General features: G+C 45.7%; 1 pseudogene; it reads right to left on the bottom strand.

The window, feature by feature from the left end:
* Window positions 1–4,872: 4,872 nt before the first annotated feature.
* LOC141178698 (vacuolar protein sorting-associated protein 37A-like) lies at window positions 4,873–16,361 on the bottom strand (annotated as a pseudogene).
* Between the last annotated feature and the right edge of the window lie 5,423 nt (window positions 16,362–21,784).

Raw genomic sequence — 21,784 nt, 5'->3', positions numbered from 1 at the left:
TATCCATAGGCGGATTATAATGAGGGCAATCCGGGCAACCGCCCAGGTCCCCGAGCCTGCAGGGGGCCCGCGGCTCCAGGCGGGGTGTCTAATGCCGGATTGCCCTCATTATATGTGCAGGCCGCCGCGGCACATAGCGGTAGCAGTGGCGGGAGGGGGGGGCCCGGACCGCTCCCCCAGCAGCGGCCGCCGCTACTTCTTTATCGGCCGGGCCAGCACTGCAGCAGTTAACTTCCCTGTGCTGGCCCGGCCGCGTCACTGCTAGGAGACACGGCCCTGTGCGCGGCTGTGTCTCCTAGCTGTGACGTCACGCAGTGCGCCCCGGCCTGCAGTGCTGCACCGGAAAAGAGAGAGAGCAGGCAGGAGGAATTGAGCCGGGGGATGGTGAGTGTGTGTGTGTGTGGGCAGATGTGTGTGTGGGCAGGTGTGTGTGTGTGTTTGTGGGCAGGTGTCTGTGGGGGCAGGTGTGTGTGTGTGTGTATATGTGTGTGTGTGTATATGTGTGTGTGTCTGTGTGGGCAGGTGTGTGTGTGTATATGTGTGTGTGTGTGTGGGCAGGTGTCTGTGTGGGCAGGTGTCTGTGTGGGCAGGTGTGGGTGTGTGTGTGGGCAGGTGTGTGTGTGTATGTGGGCAGGTGTGTGTGTGGGCAGGTGTGTGTATATGGGTGTGTGTGTGTGTTTGTGGGCAGGTGTCTGTGTGGGCAGATGTGTGTGTGGGCAGGTGTGTGTGTGTGTGGGGGGGGGCAGGTGTGTGTGTGTGTGGGCAGGTGTTTGTGTGTGTGTGTGGGCAGGTGTGTATGTGTGTGTGTGTGTGTGTGTGCGTGTGTGTGTGTATGTGTGTGTGTGTATATGTGTGTGTGTGTGTGTGTGTGTGTGTGTGTGTGTAGTGTAGTGTAGTGTAGTGTGAGTGTGTGTGTTTATGTGTGTGTAGTGTAGTGTAGTGTAGTGTAGTGTAGTGTAGTGTAGTGTAGTGTAGTGTAATGTAGTGTAGTGTGAGTGTAGTGTAGTGTAGTGTGAGTGTAGTGTAGTGTAGTGAGTGTAGTGTAGTGTAGTGTAGTGTAGTGTAGTGTGAGTGTAGTGTAGTGTAGTGAGTGTAGTGTAGTGTAGTGTAGGTGTAGTGTAGTGTAGTGAGTGTAGTGTAGTGTAGTGTAGTGTAGTGTGAGTGTAGTGTAGTGTAGTGAGTGTAGTGTAGTGTAGTGTAGTGTAGTGTGAGTGTAGTGTAGTGTAGTGTGAGTGTAGTGTAGTGTAGTGAGTGTAGTGTAATGTAGTGTAGTGTAGTGTAGTGTAGTGTAGTGTGAGTGTAGTGTATTAATATAGTCATCTACCTCCTTCTCCTGAAGAATGTGGCAGTAGATCAGTATAGTAACACACACCACACTACATACACATATAAGCAGCTTTAGTATAAAGAATCCTCATGGGGGGCTTCTTTAAGTGAGATGGAGGTATGGCATGAGACCACTTGTCTCTGCCGAATGTCTGCGCAGGGCCTGTGCGGCTAGCAGTTTTACTGGCCCATTGTGATTGGCCCCTTAGCAGGTTTATTGCATGTATCCGGCAGTTTGTCATATTAGTAAGTCTTTAAAACCTTTCAGAAATTACAGGACATAGTTGGGGTTTGTGCACACTGAGATTCTGAGGAGTCTTTGGAGCAGAAACGGAGTGGAAACTCACCTCAAAAATGTAAAACTTCTCAAAAACTTGGAGGTTCAGTTTCTGCTTTGAAAGCGTCAAAAAGACTCCTTGTACTCACAGCCTTAGTATGATTGAGAAAAAGACATGTCCATCAAGTTCTATGGAGTGATTGGTAAGGGGTGTAGATCCATCCAGAATGTCTGATCCAATGCTTTACTAGAGCCTAAAGCTGGAAAATCTGGGTTATGTTAATAAAAAATAAACCTTAAAAAAAAAGTTTTCTGCCCTTTTCTTTCTGGTGTCATGCATGTGGTTTTCTTCTGTAGAATACACTAGATGTACGAGTATACAAGTATTCCATGTCACTTCTGTGAAGTTACTGAGCATTCACATCACTTTGTAGAAAGCACCATGTCCATGTACCTGAACATCGCTGGTTGTATGGGGATCAGAGCCAAAAAAGGGGAAAAAAGGGCCCGATTTGTAATGTGGTTTTAAGTCACTTTTCTTTTTATGTCTTTTAGTATTCCTACATATTTTTGCGCCTGATTCTTATAAATTGTGCGTGTGGTTTCATGAATTTGGGTGGATTTAGCACAAGTCTCATATGTTCGACTGCAATGTCGCAAAAAAAACGGAGTAAAAATGACAGCCGCCTATAGAATAATTTGGGGTGGGGGCCTAGTACATTTCTGCAGAAGGGTCTAGGCTATTTTTGCTGTCACTTGAGAGCTTGAGGAAGGTGAGTGGTTTTTGCTCCTTTCATGTGGTGTTGGTGCAGTGTGTCGGCCATTGTTGCTGTGGTTTTGTGCTTGTGGGGCGGCGTGGCCTGGAGTCATGGGGACTCGGTCTGGCAGCATGGGTGCTGTGAGGCACCGGGCTGCCCGCCCTGCTGGTGCATTGTCGCTGCGGCGGTGGGTGGCGCACGGCTCCGCTCCCGTTCAGGCAGGAAATGTTAGGATCCACTATGAGGTTTGCCGTGACGTGGCAGTGGGCTTCATACAGTCTGATCATTACATCAAATGGATGAGTTTTGGAGGTGCGCTCCATGCTCCTTTTTTTTACATTTCTGTAAAGACTTTGCGACATTTTAAATAAACCCAGGAGAAGACATAAAATAGACTTTACAAAAGGGGCAAATTAAAACCGTATAAGGCCGAAATGAGAAACAGCCAAAAACACAGAAAACCACACAAAAATGTGCAAATGAGAAAATGGATTGGGCCCAAAGTTTATTATTATAGAGCGATTGATACCTTTAGTTATAAAAAGAGACTTAAAATGGGAGTCGCATCACAGCTCAATACAACCTACTTTATATTTCACCAAATACATTAATGTAATTATAGCGGAGCATGATATGGAAGGTGTATATAAACATGCAGACAAGATGGCGGTATATTATCATACCTATAGCGGTGCATGGTATGGATGGTGTATATAAACATGCAGACAAGATGGCGGTATATTATCGTACCTATAGCGGTGCATGGTATGGATGGTGTATATAAACATGCAGACAAGATGGCGGTATATTATCGTACCTATAGCGGTACATGGTATGGATGGTGTATATAAACATGCAGACAACATGGCGGTATATTATCATACCTATAGCGGTGCATGGTATGGATGGTGTATATAAACATGCAGACAAGATGGCGGTATATTATCGTAGCTATAGCGGTGCATGGTATGGTATGGATGGTGTATATAAACATGCAGACAAGATGGCGGTATATTATCGTAGCTATAGCGGTGCATGGTATGGTATGGATGGTGTATATAAACATGCAGACAAGATGGTGTTATATTATCGTACCTATAGTGGTGCATAGTATGGATCGTGTATATGAACATGCAGACAACATGGCGGTATATTATCGTACCTATAGCGGTGCACAGTATGGATGGTGTATATGAACATGCAGACAACATGGCGGTATATTATCGTACCTATAGTGGTGCATAGTATGGATGGTGTATATGAACATGCAGACAACATGGCGGTATATTATTATACCTATAGCGGTGCATAGTATGGATGGTGTATATGAACATGCAGAGAACATGGCGGTATATTATCGTACCTATAGCGGTGCATGGTATGGTATGGATGGTGTATATAAACATGCAGACAAGATGGCGGTATATTATCGTACCTATAGTGGTGCATAGTATGGATGGTGTATATGAACATGCAGACAACATGGCGGTATATTATTATACCTATAGCGGTGCATAGTATGGATGGTGTATATGAACATGCAGAGAACATGGCGGTATATTATCGTACCTATAGCGGTGCATAGTATGGATGGTGTATATGAACATGCAGACAACATGGCGGTATATTACTATACCTATAGCGGTGCATGGTATGGATGGTGTATATGAACATGCAGACAACATGGCGGTATATTATCGTACCTATAGCGGTGCATAGTATGGATGGTGTATATGAACATGCAGACAACATGGCGGTATATTATCGCAGCTATAGCGGTGCATAATATGGATGGTGTATATGAACATGCAGACAACATGGCGGTATATTATCGTAGCTATAGCGGTGCACAGTATGGATGGTGTATATGAACATGCAGACAACATGGCGGTATATTATCGTACCTATAGCGGGTGCATGGTATGGATGGTGTATAGGAACATGCAGACAACATGGCGGTATATTATCGTACCTATAGCGGTGCATGGTATGGATGGTGTATATGAACATACAGACAACATGGCGGTATATTATCGTACCTATAGCGGGTGCATGGTATGGATGGTGTATATGAACATGCAGACAACATGGCGGTATATTATCGTACCTATAGCGGTGCATAGCTTGGATGGTGTATATAAACATGCAGACAACATGGCGGTATATTATCGTACCTATAGCGGTGCATAGTATGGATGGTGTATATGTACATGCAGACAACATGGCGGTATATTATCGTACCTATAGCGGTGCATAGTATGGATGGTGTATATGAACATGCAGACAACATGGCGGTATATTATCGTACCTATAGCGGGTGCATGGTATGGATGGTGTATAGGAACATGCAGACAACATGGCGGTATATTATCGTACCTATAGCGGGTGCATGGTATGGATGGTGTATATGAACATGCAGACAAGATGGCGGTATATTATCGTACCTATAGCGGTGCATAGTATGGATGGTGTATATGAACATGCAGACAACATGGCGGTATATTATCGTACCTATAGCGGTGCATGGTACTGGCTGTGCAGGGATATGGACTGTTGCAGCTTCTCTACTGTGGCAGCACTGAGAGATAGGAGACAAATCGTCAGTGATGTGAATGGCTTCTAGAGACATAAGTGAAACATGACAGGACTCGGCTCTGCACAGATGCACAATATGATCTAGAGAGCAATTACAATGCCACCTTGGGCCATGTAGCCGGTGTCAGTCACTATCTTTGTCTTTCCTAGGCTTCTTCGTGCCGTCGTTGTATAGGTGCACTATAGGTGCATCAGTGACTGCCAGTCATACTGAGATAACACAGGAGGACATACAATACAAGAGGGCTGTATCCAGCACCAGATCGGAAGAAAATCATTGTAAAAACAACCATTTATTGAAAAGTTTTTAAAACCGACGCACTTCAGACTCTGCGCTCTTAATCCTAGTATGGCGTAGTTCTCCAGCGCTAGGTCGTGGTTAAATAATGAAGGTATAGGATATGATGTAGACAGATCATTAGTTCTCTGAACTGAATATATAGACATTTGTTTCTCCAATCAATTCTTTATTTAGTGAATATCCATTAAATCAGTTCCAGCATGCATGCCATCTGGTTCTCTGATCTTTAATGTGAGGAGCCATGACGCCTCTATGTTTTCTACTACGTGATCCATCGCCTCCTCTCTTGGGTGGAGGAACTTTCTCAGCCGCATTAACCCTGAGGCTTCTGACATCACCATTGTGCTGATGTGGAGAGGCACCGGATACCCTATACCTTCATTATTTCCCCCCACCTAGCGCTGGAGAGCTAGAACATACTAGGAGAACACATGGTGTGAAGCGCGGCAGTCGTGCATGCCTCGGAGAAATGCTTTTTTTATTAGATGAATTCTTTGTAACATTTTTTTCAATAAATGGTTTTTACAATGATTTTCTTCGGCCCTGGTGCTGGGTGCACCCCTCTTGTAGCCATTTTGCCCTGCTGGGGGGAGTATGCACAATCAGCAGGGGAGCTGGATTAACCTCTTCTTTCCTCTCTAGGAGGACATACAATGTGGAGGCCATGGCTTCCCGCTCATCGGTACAAGCCGTGTCCGCTGCTCCACCAGATCCAGACCGCAGATAACATTCGCTCTATGGATCCAAGGCTGACCAGCCCAGATACTGAAGCATTAATGGCAGCAATTCCCTGTATACAGACATATCTTAGGGAACTGCTATTCATGCAATTCCCCAGTATAAGGTGCACCACTATTAAACCAATACCACAGCACTTACTCTTCTCTTTTCCATGAACAGAGTTAAAAAATCATCTATTTCTGTTTTTCCCTCAAGGAAATTTTCAGCAAAATTGTCAGCCTCCTCTTCAGCTTGGTGGGCAGCGACTTTTAACCTGGCCTGTAGTGCGCTGAGACTGCAGCTCTGCGAGGGGGGAAGGAGCAGGACGTTACACCTCATCCCATATGGCACAGGGACTCACCTATTTTACTAGCGGCAGTAGGTTTCCCCAGCAAATGGGGCTCATTTACAGATCGTCCATTGCAGCCAATCATAATGCAGCTTTCATTCCTCAAACTGTTCCTAAAAAATGAAAGCCAAGCTCTGGTTGGCTGCTGTGAAAGCATCTGGTCATGTACCATTCACACGCTATAACCTCACAGTACTAATCATCAGGATTAAATACAAGTCTGGACAATTGGACCTATCGTCTGTCTAGTAGAAAAGATCAGCTGATATAAAAATGTGTATTATATGGAAAACTGGGCGAGATGATGCTGAAAACATTGTATAGGACTATAGTGGCAATCTGGGAACATGTAGCGACTAGTGATGAGCGAGCGTGCTCGTTTAACCCTTTAAACGAGCACACTCGGGTACTTGCTGAGTAGTTTCGTCGTGTTCAGCATTTCCGTTGCAGCCGGGGCGGCTGCATGTATCGCGGCTGTTACACAGCTGTGACACATGCAGGGATTGCCTGTTTGTTAGCCAGTCTCTGCATGTGTCACAGCTGTGTAACAGCCGCGACACATGCAGCTGCTGCGGCTGCAACCGATATGCACATCACTAGTAGCGACATCATACATATACTAATATTTCAATATTCAGCCAATTCTTGCATGGCCCCCTTACAGTGCACGCCGTCCATATCCCCCCGCACTGTAAACCTTTCAGAACGTTCCCTTTGTTCTACTGAACAATAATGTAATTTGTGGCTTCAGCGGCTTTCTGCAGATTAGAAGTCCAGTTTCCACAGGACACATAAAGGGCTTTTATTACCCTTTAACTTATCAAAGAGATCTACTGACAGCACAGTTCTGCAATTAAAGGGAATGTGTCATCAGAAAATGACCAGGACTTTATGTTAAAGGTAACCTGTCAGCTCCCCCGAGATCACAAACCGTCACCATGTATTTATTTCTCACTTTATACCCGTCCTAACAAACCCCTTTTAGTGGCTTTCTGATTTCTGCATTTGGCGAAAATCTATTTTATAATTGTGGTGGCAATTTGCTAATTAGAGGGTGACTAGTGGTGGGGCGCGTTGCAATGCCCCCACAAATATTCACCTACTTATTATCACGGCCGCAGTTATAAAAATGTTAGAAATCAGTAAGCCACTATTAATGGGCTCTTTACACAGGGTACAAAAAGATGAATAAATCCATGGTGGCGCTTCGGGAGGCATGAGAAAGCTGACAGCTTCTCTTTACATGTTATTTTTAACTACTGAGTTTTTTTTCGATTTTCCATAACACAATCTAGATAAAAAAAAAATGCAAACTGGCCATTAATCCTAATACTAGACTCAAACTTCTTATTCTGTTCACAAGGCTTTGCATCAGTCTCATGATCATCACAGACAGGATAATAATGAAAGGTAACAATCAATATAGAATAGAATCCACCATTCACAAGAGGTGATATCACTGTCCCGCAGGCGCCATCTTCTCTAGCCCCGTATCCGCCACATTACCTCGCTCAGCTCATGCTGTCTTTGCTGGTTTTCATTTGAGTCAGAAGCTCATACTGGAAGAGAAGAAAAACACAAGGAAATGAGGATGAATTCACGCCGGCCGCATTTGCTGCAGCTTTTACGGCCAGATCAGAGCAGGTTTATAAGGTAAGTGGATGAGACTTTACAAATCTCATCCGCAAACTGTAAAGATTGCCCATATAGAAAAATGAGAACGCCAAAGATGTTCCAAATCCCGGCATGTCATTGTGGGGTGAAAATACAGCAGATTATCAATGTGAATTTCACCAACTTCAATATAGCAAGGGTGAGATCGTCAGAATTCCTCAGCACAATCCACAAATGAACCAAACCTACCGTAAAGACTGCGCCTGCCATGTCAGCCCCATCCACAGTGGCTTACCTTATCTAATAATGCTTGTCGCTTTGACTCCAGAATTGGCTCAATTTGAAGATTCTTTTCTGGATTAAAAAAATTAAAAAAAATTCTATATTAATATACACATACAGAGGATGAAATAAGTATTGAACATGTCACCAATTGTCTAAGTAAATATATTACTAAAGGTGCTATTGACATGAAATTCTCACCAGATGTCGGTAACAACCCATCCAGTCCACACAGGCAAAGAAATCAAATCATAGATGTCCATGAATTATGTGTAATAATGAGAAATGACACAGGAAAAAGGTACTGAACACATGAAGAGAGAGAGAGGCAAAAAGCCATGGAAAGTCATGACACCAGCTGAAATCTCTCAGTAATTAGAAACCCATCCTGCCACTTAGTAAAAAATAATATTAGGTGGTTCAACTGATGGCCTATAAAAAGGTGTCTCGTTAGCAAGATGTCACACAAGAAACATCTCATGATGGGTAAAACCAGTGAGCGGTCACAAGACCTCCGCAACCTAATTGTTGCAAAACATACTGACGGTATTGGTTACAGAAGAATTTCTAAATTACTGAAGGCTCCAGTGAGCACTGCTGGGGCCATAATCCAGAAATGTAAAGAACATAATTTCATAATAAACCGGCCACGACCAGGTGCTCCCCGCAAGATTTCAAACAGAGGAGTGAAGTTAATTATCAAAAGAGTTGTCCATGACCAAGGACCACCTGTGGAGAGTTACAGAAAGACCAGGAATCAGCAATTGTTTCAAAGAAAACTATAAGTGATGCACTCAACCTCCATGGTCTGTATGCACGCTTAGCACGCAAGACTCCATTGCTGAACAAAAAGCATGTTGACGCGTGTTTAACGTTTGCTCAACAATATTTAGACAAGCCTGTGAAATACTGGGAGAATATAGTCTGGTCAGATGAGACCAAAATTGAGCTCTTTGGATGTCATAATACACACCATGTTTGGAGGCCAAAAGACACTGCATATCACCCCCAAAACACCATACTAACAGTGAAGTTTGGAGGTGGGAACATCATGGAATGTGGCTGTTTTTCAGCATACGGCAATCTTCATATTAATGAAGGAAGGAGGAATGGATAAATGTACGAGACATTCTTGATAAAAATCGGCTGCAATCTACCAGGATGATGATGAAACAAGGGTGGACATTTCAGCAAGACAATGATCCCAAACACACAGCCAAGGAAACGCTCAATTGTTTTCAGAGAGAGATAATTAAAGCTGCTAAAATGGCCCACCCAATCACCTGACCTGAATCCAACAGAATATTTATAGAAGGAACTGAAGCTCAGAGTTCATAGAAGGAGCCCAAGGGATCTTCAGGATTTGTAGCGTGTTTGTGTGGAAGAATGGGACAAAATCACACCTGAGCAATGCATGCGACTAGTTTCTCCATACAGGATGAATCTTGAAGCTGTCATCACCAACAAAGGCTTGTGTACGAAGTATTAAATACATTTCAGTAAGCATAGTCAATACTTTTTCCCCGTGTAATTTCTCATTATTACACATAACTTAATCTATGGACATCTATTGTTTGATTTCTTTGCCTATGTGGATTGGATGGTCTGTTACTGATATCTGGGGAGAATTTCATGCCTATAGCACCTTTAGTAACATAGTTACTTAGAAAATTGGTGAAGTGTGAGTATTTCACCCGCTGTGTATATCCAGTGGGGAAAATAAGTATTTGATACACTGCCGATATTGCAAGTTTTCCCACCTACAAAGAATGGAGAGGTCTGTATTTCTTTTTTTATCGCAGGTATACTTCAACTGTGAGAGACAGAAGAAGAATCCAGAAAATAACATTGTATGATTTTTACATAATTAATTAGCATTTTATTGATTGAAATAAGTATGTGATACAATAGAAAAACAGAACGTAATATTTGGTACAGAAACCTTTGTTTGCAATTACAGAGGTCAGAAGTTTCCTGTAGTTCTTGACCAAGTTTGCACACACCGCAGCAGGGACTTTGGACCACTCCTCCATACAGATCTTCTCCAGATCTTTCAGGTTTCGGGGCTGTCGCTGGGCAACATTGGAGTTTCAGCTCCCTCTAAAGATTTTCTACTGGGTTCAGGTCTGGAGACTGGTTAGGCTACTCCAGGACCTTGAAATGCTTCTAACAGAGACACTCCTTAGTTTCCTTGGCTATGTGTTTCGGGTCATTGTCATGGTGGAAGACCCAGGCACGTCCCATCTTCAATGCTCTTACTGAGGGATAGAAGTTGTTGGACAAAATCTCGCGATACATGACCCCATCCATCCTCCCTTCAATATGGTGCAGTCATCCTATCCCCTTTGCAGAAAAGCACCCCCAAAGTATGACATTTTCCTCACCATGCTTCACGGTTGGGACAGTGTTCTTGGGGTTGTACTCATCCTCCTTCTTGCTCACGGCGAGTGGAGTTGATACCAAAAAGTTCTATTTTGGTCTCATCTGACCACAAGACCTTCTCCCATGCCAGATGGTCATTGGCAAACTTGAAATGGGCCTGGAAGACCATTTCCGGTGACTACCTCTTGAAGCTCATCAAGAGAATGCCAAGAGTGTTCAAAGCAGTCATGAAAGCAAAAGGTGGCTACTTTGAAGAACCTAGAATATAAGACATATTTTCAGTTGTTTCGCACTTTTTTGTTAACTATATAATTCCACATGTGTTAATTCATAGTTTTGATGCCTTCAGTGTGAATGTACAATTTTCATAGTTATGAAAATACAGAAAAATCTTTAAATGAGTAGGTGTGTCCAAACTTTTGGTCTGTACTGTATATCTATCTATCTATATTTTTTTTCCCAAGAACCAGAAAAACTCTTCATTCCTCAAAACCGTATTCAACTACCATCCACCAAATCGTACTTGCCAGCTCCTCGATATTTTTCACTAGCTCCTCTTTATCAGATATAGTCGGTTTTAGTTGTGGAAGATTTACAAACTGCTCCAGAAGAACATCCTCTTGCTCCATCATATCGGTGAGCTGTGACACGCTGAAGTAGAAAAAAAGAGAAACGTGCGTCCAAGACTTTCATGGAAATGTTACAACAGGGTACAGAGAAGCCAGTGTGCAGAATAAGCCCCCACAGACTTATCTATAGGGGTGGCCCTGGAGAATACTAGGATGGATGTCATTTTATCATTAGAACTAATATAGAATTCAGAATTTTTTTTTTGACAAATAAAAATTAAACTTTTTATTTTTTATTTTAGTTGTAAAAATACAAACCTCAAATCTGACAGCTCAGGAAACGTTTCAGGGAGATCAGGCATCTTATATGTAAAGCTGTTCACACCCATCTAAGAAATATATACAGGTACTGGTGAGAGACTACAGAAACAGAAATGTTCGGTGCCTAGGTTACCGGCCACTGCTGCTGTCTATCAGTGGTGGCCAGTCTCCTAGGCAAGGAAAGCAGTTTGCTATACAGCTTGCAAGTGCAGCTCTGAAGTTGGCCGGATCCCTGGATTCAGTACGTCTGTGCTCCTCCGACGCTGCAAAGTCAAAGTGGTCTCTGCCGACAGCAGAGGAAAGTGCATAGTTCAGACCAGCGGCGCGACCATGCCGCTGGTTGAAACTGTCCATCTTCAGGAGAGCACTGCCCCCAGCAAGGAGGTAGCCAGCAAGACAGAGGAGCAGTGTGCTCCTGATGAAACAAGATTAGACAAGCTCTTAAAGGGCTTTTCTGATCCGACATGACACTGACTGCAGACTTGTGAATTCTCAGATAGTGTGCACTGCTGTCTGCAAGTACGCGCTATGCATAGTCCCAGCCAGAATCCAACTACAGTTCAAGGCCTCGCACAATACACTTGCATTGAGTGCGCTGGAAACAGTGTAGCCAGATTGTGGCCGGAAGTACGCATATTGTATACTTGTGGCCACCTGACCGCCTTTCCCGGTGTGGACACCACAGAATCCTCACTGTGTGCAGTGTGCTCTATGTGAGGATTCACAAGTCTGCAGTCATACACAGTGACTGCAGACTTGTCGTTTTAGACCAGACAACCCCTTTACAGAAACATCTTCCCTGCCCACCTATTAAAGTTTAATGGACATTTTTTGGCTTTTTCTGATCACGGCTGCGCACTTACTTCAGACGTGGGGACAGGCACCGGCAGATCTGTAATTAGGCCGTATGCGGGGGCGGCAGTTTTGGCAGAGTTGTATGTGGAAGGAACAGGTTCAGATACTGGCACTGATCTATTGTTATCTTGTGTAGGGAAAGGTGGAAACAAAGAAAAGCCAGAAAGAGGGTGCGGAGGCCTCCCTGCGGGATTGCTGTACAGGCGGAAAGACAAGAAAGGGTTTCCCTCATTAGATTAGTATTCTCCCAAGCACCATCGTAATGAAATAGGACATACAATATCTGTAGGTAGATGCTGTGTCGCCAACATGCCAGCAGATAGATCAGCCTATTATGTGCTGTAATTCTGCAGCTCTGAACATACTGTGTACGGACAGATACACACTATTAACACACAGTTACCCTGCAATCCTATTAGTATAGCAGAGATGTTAATCTGCAGATAAGGTTACTGACAGGCTTCATGAGGACACAATGTAGCCCGTACTCCACATGGGCTGCGAGATGATCACCTCTCCTCTACTGCTAGTGTAGCCGCCATGCAAGGTGCACAATGGGAGAGAACTGTCCGGGCCCTGCTTACCGGCAGCAGCAACATACAGCACATCCACGGACAGAAAATGTACAAGAGAAGTAAGAGGAGCCGTCTGGATGGTATATAGCACCCTGTAATGCTGGGTTTAGTCATTATACCCATTCTGCCCATCAGCAGCATCATATCCATAGGCAGTCACTTCTGGAGATGTTTAGACAGGCGAGCCGCACTTCTGTCCGCACAGAATGATGGTTAATATGATAGAATATCAGCAGCACACGATCTGATCACACAGGGCGATGATGTGCTGCCAATAACGCTACAGCTTAAGCAGTCTTGAAAATGACCGCCCCATCGCACCAGCTTTGTGCTCCAAGTCTCTTCTATTCACCGCCACAGATTTCTGATAAATTGACATCACTGTGACTCCAACTTGTCACTACAACTGGAGACTTCTTTGGTCTCTGAAGTGTAAATGATTGTGAACACACCGCCATTTCCACAGCTCCCATAGCGTTGGCCTATGTTCACATGTCCAGTAATCATCAGTTAGGATGGATCCAGCAGCGATCCATTCACACACAAAAAAAAAATAATTGACACAACTTTTTTGTCCACCTGAAAAGAAACTAATTTCAACTCGGTCCATTTTCTTAACACTGACGTCTATGGAAAACGGATCCGTTTATTAGCCATCTGTTTTCTTCCTTTTGAAACTGATCCAGTAAATAGAACAATTAACCTGTTGCAAAATGAAAAAAAAAATGGATGGCTAATTAACAAATCAGTTTTCCATAGGGTTCAATGTTACAAAATGGATCAAATTGAAATAAGTTTTTTTTTTTGCCACATAAAAAAAAGTTGGGCCTGCACAACTGTTCTGTTATCAGATTGCTGCTGGATACGGACTATGTTCACACATCCAATAATCATGTTAGAACGCTCTAATGGATGATTACTGACGTGTGAACATAGTCTCATGTGCAGCGGCATCATGCAGAGTTTCCCCGACACACCGTGTCTGCAAATTGAGAATCTGGTTTGGCTTTTATCACAAGTCATATAGCAAGGCTCGTTAAAGGGTCGATATTGACTTTTAGGATTACTTCCAAAAGGTGGCGCTAAAGTTCTAATCCTCTTCCTCTCTGAAGAGACAATTTGCATATTTAATTGCCCAGAGGAGCATGCACGGCTTATATGTAGCACCCTGAGGATTCGGCTGCTACAGGGGTATTGCACCTCAGCCAGAGGTGTGATATTCCACTCCCGGGTAAGGATGGAGTGTGGAACTGAGCTCAGTTAGCTGCATGCACTACACACATCCCATTTCCGGAGGGCAGACCAACGGTACTCCCACTTAGAAATGTGCAGGTACGATCGAGTCTGTCCTTGGCTGGAGTGGGAGGGGGGTGGTACATCCCAAGTAGTGTAGGGGCAGATAGGGGGAGCAGTCTGGGTAGTGCTAGGAGCTCATTGGGTGCTGGTCACCTGAGCTCACACATAGAGGGAGTATAAAAGGTGGGAACCATCTAAGATCAGGGTCAGTCAGTCAGTCAGCCACAGTCAGTCAGTCAGTCTGTGAGAAGTAAGTCTTTGCAGAGCAGTGGAAGAAAGCAGAGGAGCAGAGCAGCCCCAGGCCCAGAGTGAGAGAGGAGAGAACGAAAGACCCAGAGGGGGAGAAAGAAGGAACTCTGAGAGCCCAAATACAACCACAGGGTGAAGAGTTGGCAACAGGGTACCGGATCCCAAACTGGTGGGGGCTACAGCATACCTCAGCCAGAGACCGGAGGCCGTGGGCAGCATCTGCCACGGCCACCCACCATATCCACCCGGAAGGCAGACCACGCGAAGGGTCAGGGAACCCAGAGTCAAGGGTTTTACCAACAGAAGGCCCGAGGGAGCCGGACATAGGTGGATCCCTGGTGGGGAAGGCCAGAGACGAGGACAGGACAGAACGGGAGCTCAGAACCACGCTCCAGAACTACTTGGGGGTTGGCCGAGTCCAGGACCTGGTGGACGCAGCACGGCTCGGGTGGTCACTCAAGGCCGGAGTGACCGGAACATCTGCAGTAAGTAAAGAACCCTGAACTGCACAACCCGACTCTGACTCTCATTACCATCATCCCTGCACCTCCACAACCACCATCCTCTGCACCTGACCCCCCTGGGGCTATACCCCTCCCGTTGGGGGTTATACTACCTAAGCTGCACAAACACCATCAGCCTTAGCGGACCCTGCTGCAGCGGCGGCCGTAGTGACCGCAATTCAACGGGTGGCGTAGTCGACATAAAGAACTTTAGTAACATCAGTAAGGACTGCCACACACTGAGCTTGACACCCTGGGCACGGACCGGGTCACAGCCACTCGGAGACTACAACCCCCATCTGATCCGGCTCCGGGTATCCCCAACAACACTGGCCCAGGGGGCGCGTCATATACGTCTCCTCACTCTGACATGCCAGGCTTGGCTTGGCATTCTCCACAAGGAGAAACGCTAGCCCTTAGACCCCAACCACTCGGTACAAAACTCTCATCATTGGTGTACAGTGGGTATTCCCATCAAACAATATGGAAAGGAGGGGACCCATAATTTGTAAAGTCTGAATTTTGATAATGTTAAAAGTCTAAAGGAGAGAAAAAGAAAAGTTCAGGTACAAGTTAAGGTACAACTCTACAAAGAAACCTGCAGTCAAAATTAGAACTTACTGTCATTTGCTACATGGAACCACAAATTCAGCCGCAATGTGAGGGTAAACAATCGTTCAGATGAGCAGAAATAAGTGCTAAAAGCGGATGTGCCATCTTATCAAGTAGAAGTGCACCGCTCCCCAGCCTCCTCGCTTCCCGATTTATGGGGAGCAGTGCGCTCCTGCTTGATTGACAGCTTGGTGCAGCGGCATGTGTTGTGCGGCTTGTCCGAACTATGCGCTCTCTGGTGCTGCAAGCAGAGATCATTTTGCCTTTGCAGCATCTGGGAAGCAGCGGCACTGAAGCCGGCAGTGCGCTCCAGCCATCCAGCCAGCTTCGGGCAGTGCTTACAAGCTCTACTGGGAAGGACTTGTATTTTGCCACCGCAGAAGCAGAAAAGTATAAAATTAAATATACTTCCATTGTTGAGAATGGAAAGGATTTTTAATAACAAGTAAATTACTAAATTGCTTGATTTTACAAGAATTTTGCAATTTCACCACTTTAAGAATATTGGAATAACCCTTTAAACTTAGATGATATTCCACCATAACAATGGAAGGATCTGAGATCTCAGGACAATATAATTACTTACTAGGGGAAAGAGCCAGAGGTTGGGGCCAGGGTTGGAGGGGTTTTCCAAAACTCTTCTAGTAAATTCTGGACTATTTTCCCAAGATCTGAGTGCATAGTAAACTAAAAAAGGAGAAAATTGTTAAGATGTTAACAGCTGTAAACTCTCATCAGAAAGAATCATGTGGCTAATGCCATAATAACACCTAACATGATCAGAGATTCCTGGCTTTACACTGTGTTCCAAATTATTATGCAAATAATATTTTCTCAGATTTTCCCAAATGAATTGCAGTCATTGTAATTTTCCAGTCAAATAACTATTAGAGTACAATTGAAAGGTTTTTGTACAAACTGCCTATGATAACAGTATATTTAAAAAAAAAAATAAAAAACTCAAACTGCACTCAAAATGCATGTTCCAAATTATTATGCACAGCAGAGTTTTCAACCTTTTCATTTTAATAAAGAACAAAAAAATGGTCATTTTTGAAATTATAAGCATTAGCAGGTTATTACAAACTGAAATCAAACAGTTTTCAACTCAAAACTTTATTCTAGGTGATGTTACATTTGCACATAGGACCCCTTGTTCGAAAGGAGCTTCTGAACTCTCTCGTCCATTGAATTTGTCAGGTTTTGGATGGTTTCTGCTTCAATTGTTTTGCATGAGGACAGAATACCCTCCCAGAGCTGTTGCTTAGATGTGAGCTGCCTCCCGCCATCATAGACGCTCCTTTTGATGATGCTCCAGAGGTTCTCAATGGGGTTGCGGTCAGGGGAGCATGGGGGCCACACCATAAGTTTGTCCCCTTTTATGCCCATAGCAGCCAGAGATGCAGATGTGTTATGTGCAGCATGAGACGGGGCAGAGCAGGAGAGACACTCGAGATTGAGCAGGAGAGACGCTCGAGAGAGAGAGCAGGAGAGACGCTCGAGAGAGAGAGCAGGAGAGACGCTCGAGAGAGAGAGAGCAGGAGAGACGCTCGAGAGAGAGCAGGAGAGACGCTCGAGATTGAGCAGGAGAGACACTCGAGAGAGAGAGCAGGAGAGACGCTCGAGAGAGAGCAGGAGAGACGCTCGAGAGAGAGAGAAAGCAGGAGAGACGCTCGAGAGAGAGAGAGCAGGAGAGACGCTCGAGAGAGAGCAGGAGAGACGCTCGAGAGAGAGAGCAGGAGAGACGCTCGAGAGAGAGAGCAGGAGAGACGCTCGAGAGAGAGAGAGCAGGAGAGACGCTCGAGAGAGAGAGAGCAGGAGAGACGCTCGAGAGAGAGAGAGCAGGAGAGACGCTCGAGAGAGAGAGAGCAGGAGAGACGCTCGAGAGAGAGAGCAGGAGAGACGCTCGAGAGAGAGAGCAGGAGAGACGCTCGAGATTGAGCAGGAGAGACGCTCGAGAGAGAGAGCAGGAGAGACGCTCGAGAGAGAGAGCAGGAGAGACGCTCGAGAGAGAGAGAGCAGGAGAGACGCTCGAGAGAGAGAGAGCAGGAGAGACGCTCGAGAGAGAGAGCAGGAGAGACGCTCGAGAGAGAGAGAGCAGGAGAGACGCTCGAGAGAGAGAGCAGGAGAGACGCTCGAGAGAGAGAGCAGGAGAGACACTCGAGATTGAGCAGGAGAGACGCTCGAGAGAGAGAGCAGGAGAGACGCTCGAGAGAGAGAGCAGGAGAGACGCTCGAGAGAGAGAGAGCAGGAGAGACGCTCGAGAGAGAGCAGGAGAGACGCTCGAGATTGAGCAGGAGAGACGCTCGAGAGAGAGAGCAGGAGAGACGCTCGAGAGAGAGCAGGAGAGACGCTCGAGAGAGAGAGAAAGCAGGAGAGACGCTCGAGAGAGAGAGAGCAGGAGAGACGCTCGAGAGAGAGCAGGAGAGACGCTCGAGAGAGAGAGCAGGAGAGACGCACGAGAGAGAGAGCAGGAGAGACGCTCGAGAGAGAGAGAGCAGGAGAGACGCTCGAGAGAGAGAGAGCAGGAGAGACGCTCGAGAGAGAGAGAGCAGGAGAGACGCTCGAGAGAGAGAGAGCAGGAGAGACGCTCGAGAGAGAGAGCAGGAGAGACGCTCGAGAGAGAGAGCAGGAGAGACGCTCGAGAGAGAGAGCAGGAGAGACGCTCGAGAGAGAGAGCAGGAGAGACGCTCGAGAGAGAGAGCAGGAGAGACGCTCGAGAGAGAGCAGGAGAGACGCTCGAGATTGAGCAGGAGAGACGCTCGAGAGAGAGAGCAGGAGAGACGCTCGAGAGAGAGAGCAGGAGAGACGCTCGAGAGAGAGCAGGAGAGACGCTCGAGAGAGAGAGAGAGCAGGAGAGACGCTCGAGAGAGAGAGAGCAGGAGAGACGCTCGAGAGAGAGCAGGAGAGACGCTCGAGAGAGAGAGCAGGAGAGACGCTCGAGAGAGAGAGCAGGAGAGACGCTCGAGAGAGAGAGAGAGCAGGAGAGACGCTCGAGAGAGAGAGCAGGAGAGACGCTCGAGAGAGAGAGAGCAGGAGAGACGCTCGAGAGAGAGAGAGCAGGAGAGACGCTCGAGAGAGAGCAGGAGAGACGCTCGAGAGAGAGAGCAGGAGAGACGCTCGAGAGAGAGAGAGAGCAGGAGAGACGCTCGAGAGAGAGAGCAGGAGAGACGCTCGAGAGAGAGAGAGCAGGAGAGACGCTCGAGAGAGAGAGAGCAGGAGAGACGCTCGAGAGAGAGAGAGAGCAGGAGAGACACTCGAGAGAGAGAGCAGGAGAGACGCTCGAGAGAGAGAGCAGGAGAGACGCTCGATAGAAAGCAGGACTATATGACTCAGTAATGATACCTATAGCATATTACTCAGGGTGACAACATGGCAGGTCACAGAGTTACTTTCATGATCTAGATTTGCTAAATTGGAGACATATCATGATACAGAGCCCATGTCCATGACTTATGTCAGCTCCAAAGTGAAATAAGTATTGAAAAAAATTTTAAAAAATTATATATATACACACACATATACATACACTGCTCAAAAAAATAAAGGGAACACTCAAATAACACATCCTAGATCTGAATGAATGAAATATTCTCATTGAATACTTTGTTCTGTACAAAGCTGAATGTGCTGACAACAAAATCACATAAAAATCATCAATGGAAATCAAATTTATTAACTAATGGAGGCCTGGATTTGGAGCCACCCCCAAAATTAAAGTGGAAAAACACACTACAGGCTGATCCAACTTTGATGTAATGTCCTTAAAACAAGTCAAAATGAGGTTCAGTATTGTGTGCGGCCTCCACGTGCCTGTATGACCTCCCTACAACGCCTGGGCATGCTCCTGATGAGGTTGCGGATGATCTCCTGTGCGATCTCCTCCCAGACCTGGACTAAAGCATCCGCCAACTCCTGGACAGTCTTTGGTGCAACGTGACGTTGGTGGATGGAGCGAGACATGATGTCCCAGATGTGCTCAATCGGATTCAGGTCTGGGGAACGGGTGGGACAGTCCATAGCTTCAATGCCTTCATCTTGCAGGAACTGCTGACACACTCCAGCCACATGAGGTCTGGCATTGTCCTGCATTAGGAGGAACCCAGGGCCAACCGCACCAGCATATGGTCTCACAATGGGTCTGAGGATCTCATCTCGGTACCTAATGGAAGTCAGGCTACCTCTGGCGAGCACATGGAGGGCTGTGCGGCCCTCCAAAGAAATGCCACTCCACACCATTACTGACCCACTGCCAAACCGGTCATGCTGAAGGATGTTGCAGGCAGCAGATTGCTCTCCGTGGCGTCTCCAGAATCTGTCATGTCTGTCACATGTGCTCAGTGTGAACCTGCTTTCATCTGTGAAGAGCACAGGGCGCCAGTGGCGACTTTGCCGATCCTGGTGTTCTGTGACAAATGCCAAGCGTCCTGCACAATGTTGGGATGTGATCACAACCCCCATCTGTGGACGTCGGGCCTTCATACCACCCTCATGGAGTCGGTTTCTAACCGTTTGTGCAGACACATGAACATTTGTGGCCTGCTGGAGGTCATTTTGAAGGGCTCTGTTAGTGCTCCATATGTTCCTGCTTGCACAAAGGCGGAGGTAGCGGTACTGCTGCTGGGTTGTTGCCCTCCTACGGCCCCCTCCTTGTCTCCTGGTGTACTGGCCTGTCTCCTGGTAGCACCTCCAGCCTCTGGACACTACGCTGACAGACACAGCAAACCTTCTTGCCACAGCTCACACTGATGTGCCATCCTGGATGAGCTGCACTACCTGAGCAACTTCTGTGGGTTGTAGAGTCCGTCTCATGCTACCACGAGTGTGAAAGCATAACCAACATTCAAAAGTGACCAAAACATCTGCCAGAAAGCATTGGTACTGAGATGTGGTCTGTGGTCCCCACCTGCAGAATCAATCCTTTGAGGGTGTCTTGATAATTGCCAATAATTTCCATCTATTGTCTATTCCATTTGCACAACAGCATGTGAAATTGATTGTCAATCAGTGTCGTTTCCTAAGTGGACAGTTTGATCTACTTGGAGTTATATTCTGTTGTTTAAGTGTTCCCTTTATTTTTTTGAGCAGTGTATATATACAGTACAGACCAAAAGGTGGACACACCTTCTCATTTAAAGATTTATCTGTATTTTCATGACTAAGAAAATTGTACATTCACACTGAAGGCATCAAAACTATGAATTAACACATGTGGAATTATATACTTAACAAAAAAGTGTGAAACAACTGAAAATATGTCTTATATTCTAGGTTCTTCAAAGTAGCCACCTTTTGCTTTGATGGCTGCTTTCCACACTCTTGGCATTCTCTTGATGAGCTTCAAGAGGTAGTCACCGGAAATGGTTTTCACTTCACAGGTGTGCCCAGTCAGGTTTAATAAGTGGGATTTCTTCTAGTCCTACTGAATAGACTGTTAGAATTTGTATTATGGCAAGAAAAAAGCAGCTAAGTAAAGAAAAACGAGTGGCCATCATTACTTTAAGAAATGAAGGTCAGTCAGTCCGAAAAATTTTGAAAACTTTGAAAGTGTCCCCAAGTGCAGTTGCAAAAACCATCAAGCGCTACAAAGAAACTGTCTCACATGAGGACTGACCCAGGAAAGGAAGACCAAGAGTCACCTCTGCTTCTGAGGATAAGTTTATTCGAGTCACCAGCCTCAGAAATCGCAGGTTAACAGCAGCTCAGATTAGAGACCAGGTCAATGCCACACAGAGTTCTAGCAGCACAAACATCTCTTCAACAACTGTTAAGAGGAGACTTTGTGCAGCAGGCCTTCATGGTAAAATAGCTGCTAGGAAACCACTGCTAAGTACAGGCAACAAGCAGAAGAGACTTGTTTAGGCTAAAGAACACAAGGAATGGACATTAGACCAGTGGAAATCTGTGCTTTGGTCTGATGAATCCAAATTTGAGATCTTTGGCTCCAACCACCGTGTCTTTGTGCGACGCAGAAAAGGTGAACGGATGGACTCTACATGCCTGGTTCACACAGTGAAGCATGGAGGAGGAGGAGTGATGGTGTGGGGGTGCTTTGCTGGTGACACTGTTGGAGATTTATTCAAAATTGAAGGCATACTGAACCAGCATGGCTACCACAGCATCTTGCAGCGGCATGCTATTCCATCCGGTTTGCGTTTAGTTGGACCATCATTTATTTTTCAAAAGGACAATGACCCCAA

Source organism: Phyllobates terribilis, unplaced genomic scaffold, assembly GCF_046119375.1.
Source record: "Phyllobates terribilis strain yellow unplaced genomic scaffold, ASM4611937v1 Scaffold_29__1_contigs__length_15306474, whole genome shotgun sequence".
NCBI lineage: Eukaryota > Metazoa > Chordata > Amphibia > Anura > Dendrobatidae > Phyllobates > Phyllobates terribilis.
The sequence above is the reverse complement of the archived record's forward strand: the minus strand, read 5'-3'. Positions and strand labels throughout refer to the sequence as shown.